This window comes from Rhinolophus ferrumequinum, chromosome 9 (genome assembly GCF_004115265.2).
Source record: "Rhinolophus ferrumequinum isolate MPI-CBG mRhiFer1 chromosome 9, mRhiFer1_v1.p, whole genome shotgun sequence".
In the NCBI taxonomy this organism is placed as follows: Eukaryota; Metazoa; Chordata; class Mammalia; order Chiroptera; family Rhinolophidae; genus Rhinolophus; species Rhinolophus ferrumequinum.
The window spans coordinates 52,004,789-52,010,679 of NC_046292.1; the positions used below are offsets into that span (position 1 = coordinate 52,004,789).

The 5,891-nt window shown below is 34.4% G+C and overlaps 1 pseudogene; it reads right to left on the bottom strand.

The window, feature by feature from the left end:
• Positions 1-1,967: 1,967 nt before the first annotated feature.
• LOC117027614 (40S ribosomal protein S10-like) lies at positions 1,968-2,475 on the bottom strand (annotated as a pseudogene).
• Between the last annotated feature and the right edge of the window lie 3,416 nt (positions 2,476-5,891).

Genomic DNA, 5,891 nt, shown 5'->3' on the forward strand with positions numbered 1-5,891 from the left:
AGAGTGGAGTAGAAGAGAAGAAAGGTAATAATAATAAAAAGAACAAAATAATAATAATTATAATCTATTGTTATTTTCTGTTTTCCACAAAACCAGCAGCCATGACATAATTTTGTTTGGAAAATGCCCTTGTCTTCTTTGACAAGGTTTTCTGTACAGATCTGGAAGCATGAAGGTGACGTGGGGAATGCCTAAAACTTGCTCTAATCATGATTTTCCCAGGTATGTGAGTGGTAGAACATGGCTCTCCCTGACATTTTATAGTGCAGGTTGAGAACAGATAGGTTCATTGTTTCTTCTCCATGACACATCACTTACATACCACATACTCATATATTGAGTTCTTTATCTCTCTATCCCTCTGTATATCTACATACCCAGTAAATTGTACATCCATCCATCCATCCATCCCTCCATCCATCCATCCATCCATCCATCCATCCATCCATCCATTTTTCATAGTACCTTTCCCTCTACTTAGAAAAAAATAAGATAATAAGGGGGAAGACGGAAAGGAAAAGGAAGAAAGTATATAATATACATATTATATATTTTCATATATATTTTAAAAGGCATATAAAGCAGGAAGAAAGAAAACAGGGAGGAAGAACAGCATGATGAAATGGTAAAAACACTATACCTGGATTCAGACTGTATTTTCTTCTTTAGCTTCATCACTTCCTGGCTATGTGACTAGGGACATATTTATTGAGATAACATTATATGAATTTTAGGTGTACAACATTGTAATTTGACATCTGTATACTCTACTGAGTGTTCACTGCCAAAAGTCTAGTTTCCTTCACCACCACGCATTTGACCCCCATTGCCCAATTCGCCTTCTCCACCTCCCTTCTCTCCAGCAACCACCATTCTGTTGTCTGTATCTATGAATGTGGTTTTTCTGCTTGTTTGTTTATTTTGTTACTTTGTTTGTTACTAAGTGTCCATCAACAGATAAATGTATAAAGAAGATGTGATCATATATATGTATATATATATATATATGTATATAATGAAATACTACTCAGTCATAAAAAAGATGAAATATTGCCATTTGTGACATTGATGGATCTTGAAAGTATTATGCTAAGTGAAATAACTCAGATGGAACAGGATAAAAGCCATATAATTTCACTCATGTAGAATATAAAAAAACAACAAACTAAAAAAGCAGAAACAAACTCACAATACGTTTTAGTATATGGTTCTGTGCATTATTTTGTTTTATCTTACAATAACTTTGTATATGACTTGACCACGATCTTTTCTCTTATTCATGTTTAGGTGAGATGGGGTTTTCCACACTCTCAGAAAAGGAGTGTTGGCCAGCAGTTTTCCTAGCTTCATGGTTGTAGAACTCTCTTATTATTATGAAGTATTCAAATGTATGATGTTATACTTTCTGTGGCCTACCTTCTCTGTTCTTCTCCCTTACTTTTATCTGGATCTTTTCCTTCATTTAGTGTTAGCATCTCTATCCTGCTCAGTTTACATTCTATTCCCAGAAGACAGATTCTCCTGGAGGCTGATCTTTGTCCTACAAGGGAGTTTTAGTTGTTTTATTTCAGCTTTTCATAGGGTACAAACTGGCCTGCATCATCGGAAGTTTTGCTGTCTCTTTGCACTCAGCGGCAAAGTGGAGCCCCTCACATCAGTTCCTATTTTGATGCTGTTCTAAGAATAGCCCACTGAGCTTTCCACAATAACCTCTCAATTTGGGATCCCTGAGAAATTCAATTGCTGAGTCCTCCAGCTCTCTCAGCCGTCAAAAATCCCTTGGCCCACTCTCTGCTTCCTCCCTCACAGTTGCCAGGACTGTGAGGCTTGCTCTAGTTTGTTTGGTCTCAACTCCCCACATTTGGGGGTTTATAGAGATACTGTTTGTTTAGTTTTGTTGTAGATTTTGGCTGAAATTATTTTTCCCCTCGCCACAAGTTTATTCCACACAAAATAATCCCTCAACTTCACTGAGGACGTGGTTAACCACATCCGCGGCCAAACCCGCCTCTAAACTGAATTCAGTTGCTGACTCAGCGGGGGCCTAGGCTTTCTTGTCGGCACCAGCAGGCACCTTGCTCCACCTGTAGGTGTCTCGTCAGCCTCCTCTCCTGGGGGTCTTGCAGGTAGCTCGTCCTCCAGACCTCTCGGCCTAGGCCTGCCAGTCTCAGGCCGGCTGCGGTGCAAAGTGGCAGGCACGATGGGGGGGGGGAGGGAGAACAGGTGGAGATAATCACGGAGATACTGGATACCCTCGTTGGTGAGGATCAGTAGACGTGGCTCCAGGCCGACTCTTCCTTTACGTAGCCTCCTGATTTGAGAGACTGCCTGGCCTTCCTGACCTACGTGAAGATTAGGCACGTTCTTGTCCGCCAGCTGGGGGTGGTTAGGCCTGTGAGCATCCTTGGCCACCATCGTTCCTTCCTTAAAAAGGAGTTCACAAATGGCCATCCGGTTCTTCTTAGGTATCAACATTGCGACGGCTTCTGCGTCCCGGGCCGGAACTGGAATGCTGAATGTTTTGTTTAATTTTAGTTGTTTTGTAGGGGAATTTGGAAAGTCCACAACTATGCTTCCTTTGAACTTCCCCCCAATTTCCTTATCAGAATTTTAAAAGGTTTGTCTTTCTGTATATACTTACTTCACCTGACTTTTATTTTCATGTAGGACATGAGGTAAGAATTTAACTTTCTTTTCTATATTTTTTTTTATTGATATAATTTTCCCCACATATATGCATCTTTTCTTCCGTTGAATTATACCATTCATATCTCTCACAGGTGTTCATAAACCCTTGGTTCTGTTCTGAGAAGCTGTAGTGTATATTTCTACTCTAACGGTAAGAGTACTCTGTAATAATTACTATAGTAGTTACATTTCTTAATATTTGATATTATAAGTCTCTCCCACACTGTTTACCTGTTCTTTGTTTTTGTTGTTCAAAATGTCTTTGTCTACTCTTTGTCTTTTTCTCACGATATAAACATTATCATCAATTTGGTAATTTTGATAAAAATATTGTTGGGATTTGGAAAGACCTGACTTTAAAAAAAATATTAATTCTTCTTACCTATGCATATAGTATGTCACCATATATTTATGGAGTTTATGGAATCCAATAACTTTCTGAACTCTTGTTAGTTTTTACAGATTCTCTGTAGAGTCCCTTGAATGTTCTTTGTAGATAATATCATCTGCAGAGAATAATTTGTTTCTTTGCTTTCCAAAACATATATTTTTGTATCATTATTCTGCTATGGCTTCCAATTCAGGCTTTAAGAATGGTAATGTAAATAGCACTCTTATTTTACAACTGTTACTAAGGAGTATAATGCCAATCTTTTACTATAAAATGTGGTGCTTATTTTGTATTTTTAGAAGATATTTTTATTAGGTTAAAAAATACTTTTTTTTCTAGTTTTCTAAGAGTTTGTATCATGAGTCAGTATTGAATTTTATTGAAGGCTTTTTTTTCATCATTTTAGCATTTTGTATCATGTGTTTTATTTTACTTTAATCTGTTAGTGTGATGAGTTATTAAGAGTTACCCCCCCACCCCCCAAATATTAAATCATTCTTGCATTACTGGGTTTAATCTACCTTGCCTGTGATATGTATTATGATTTATATGTTATATAACAAAAATTTGGAAATAATGCTTTTGGCAATTGGCTCTTGTCTTTCACAACTGTTGTTCTCAAACAGGTGGAACAAAGTACTTACCTTTTTGTAGGAATAGATGGTATAGAAAGGAGGGCGAGAAGAAATGGAATATTAGCAAGCAGCTTCCTTTTGGGAATCAGGGAGGTGGAAAGTAGATCCCTGCATCTCAGTATTCTCCAAGACTAATCTTACCAGATCACTGCTGCCTGAATATTGTTTTAACTGAATGTATATTTTTACTAAATTGTTTCAACTAAACATGTCTATCCTATGGAATTGTATCCTTTCCAGGGTTGGTTATATTATGTGTCTATCCTTATTCTGGTTAAGCATATTTGGTTGCAAGGGACAGAAAATAACTCAAGTATGATTAAGTAAAACTGCAAGGGCACCAAATTCAAGTAGTATTTGTGTTTTATACTTTTAAAATTTTTGTCAGAGGATGTACACAATTTTCTTCATCTTTTCTAGAAACCAGAGGTTTGTTACATTAACGTTCTCTACTGTTTTTATTTTCAATTTTATTCATTTCTACTCTTTATTATTTATTTCCTTGTGCTTGATTTTCCTTCTGCTTGACTCTTCTTATTTTTAATATGAGACTCTAATGCTATAAACTTTCCCCAAGCACTGCTTTGGTTATATCTCACAACTGTCATTATTGATGTTTATTATCATTCATTTAAAAATATTCTTTAGTTTCCTTTGTGACATGTGGCTTATTTAGATGAATGTTGTTCAATTTGGAAAGTTTCCATATATCTTTGTGTTATTGATTTCTAGTGTAATTCTATTATGATCAGAAAACATATGTCGTATGCTTTAAATTCTTCTAAATTTGTTGAGGTTTTATTTTCCCAAATAGTCTACGATGGTGAATATTTTATGTGTATTTGAAAAGAATGTGTATTCCATAGCTGTTGGATGGTTAAATTCTATAAATGACAACTACGTCAAGTTCATTTTTAGTGTTATTCAGATGTTCCGTACTCTTTCTGATTTTTTCCCTATCTTCTTATTTCATCAGTTATTTAGAGAAAAGTATTGAAGTCTCCAGCTATAAATGTAGATTTGTCTCTTCTTTCATTCTATTAGTCTTTGAGTCATATATTTTAAAGCTCTACTGTTAAGTGTATAAATATAGGATTATTATGTCTTTTAGGTGAACTGAGTCCTTTATAATTATGTCATACTCCTCTTTATACCTAGTAATAGTCTTTGTTCTGAATTGTTCATTGATAATTATATATTCTAGCTTTCTCTTGATTAGTGTTTGCATGCCATATTTTTTATGCATTTTTACTTTTAATCTATGTTCATGACATACGTGGCCACCATCGTTCCACGCATTTATATTTAACAAGGGCTTCCTTATAGATAGCGTGTTTTTTTTTTTAACCAAAGTCTGGTTTTAATTTTTGTATTTATACTAGACATATATACTATGAGTATTGCTATGTTGTCATTAAAGTCTACTATATTGCTAGTTTTTCTATTTTTGTTCTTTTTTTCTTCTGTCTTAACTTACATTTGAATTGAGTGTTTTTTAAGATTATTATATTTTTTTCTCTACTATTCACTTATTTTTTCTACCTTCTCATTTTAATTTATTCTAAAGGTTACTTTTGGGTTTACAATATATGTCTTCAGTTAATCACAGTCTATCTTCAAGTAGTAGATACACCACTTTACAATTAGTGTAAGAACTTATGATAGTATATATATTCACAATATCTCCTGTCCACCTTTTGCCCTATTGTTGCCATACAAGTGTATATTTTAATTTTATATGCCTTCTAATATCATAAAACATTGCTTGTTTTTACTTTAGACAGTCAATGATATTTTAGAGAGATTAAAAGAAATGTCTTTTGTATTTATGTTTATGTTAACCATTTCCAGAGATCCTTCTTTCTTTTTATATATCCAACTTTCTGTCTGTTGTCATAATTCTCTTTCTGAAGAATTTTCTTTAACATTTCTTGTAGTTCAGATCTGCCATTAATGAATTCTCTTAGTTCTTATTTGTTGGAAAAACTGTTTACTGTTCCATCATTTTTTAATGATAGTTTCATGAGGTATAGGGTTGATAGTTTTTTCTTTTAGCGTTTTAAAAATGTCACTCTATTTTCTTTTGGCAAGTGAAGTTCTGGCAAGACTTCTGATATACTTCTTGTCTTTGTTTTGTCTTCATAAAGTGGCCTTTTCTCTGGATAATTTCAAGATTT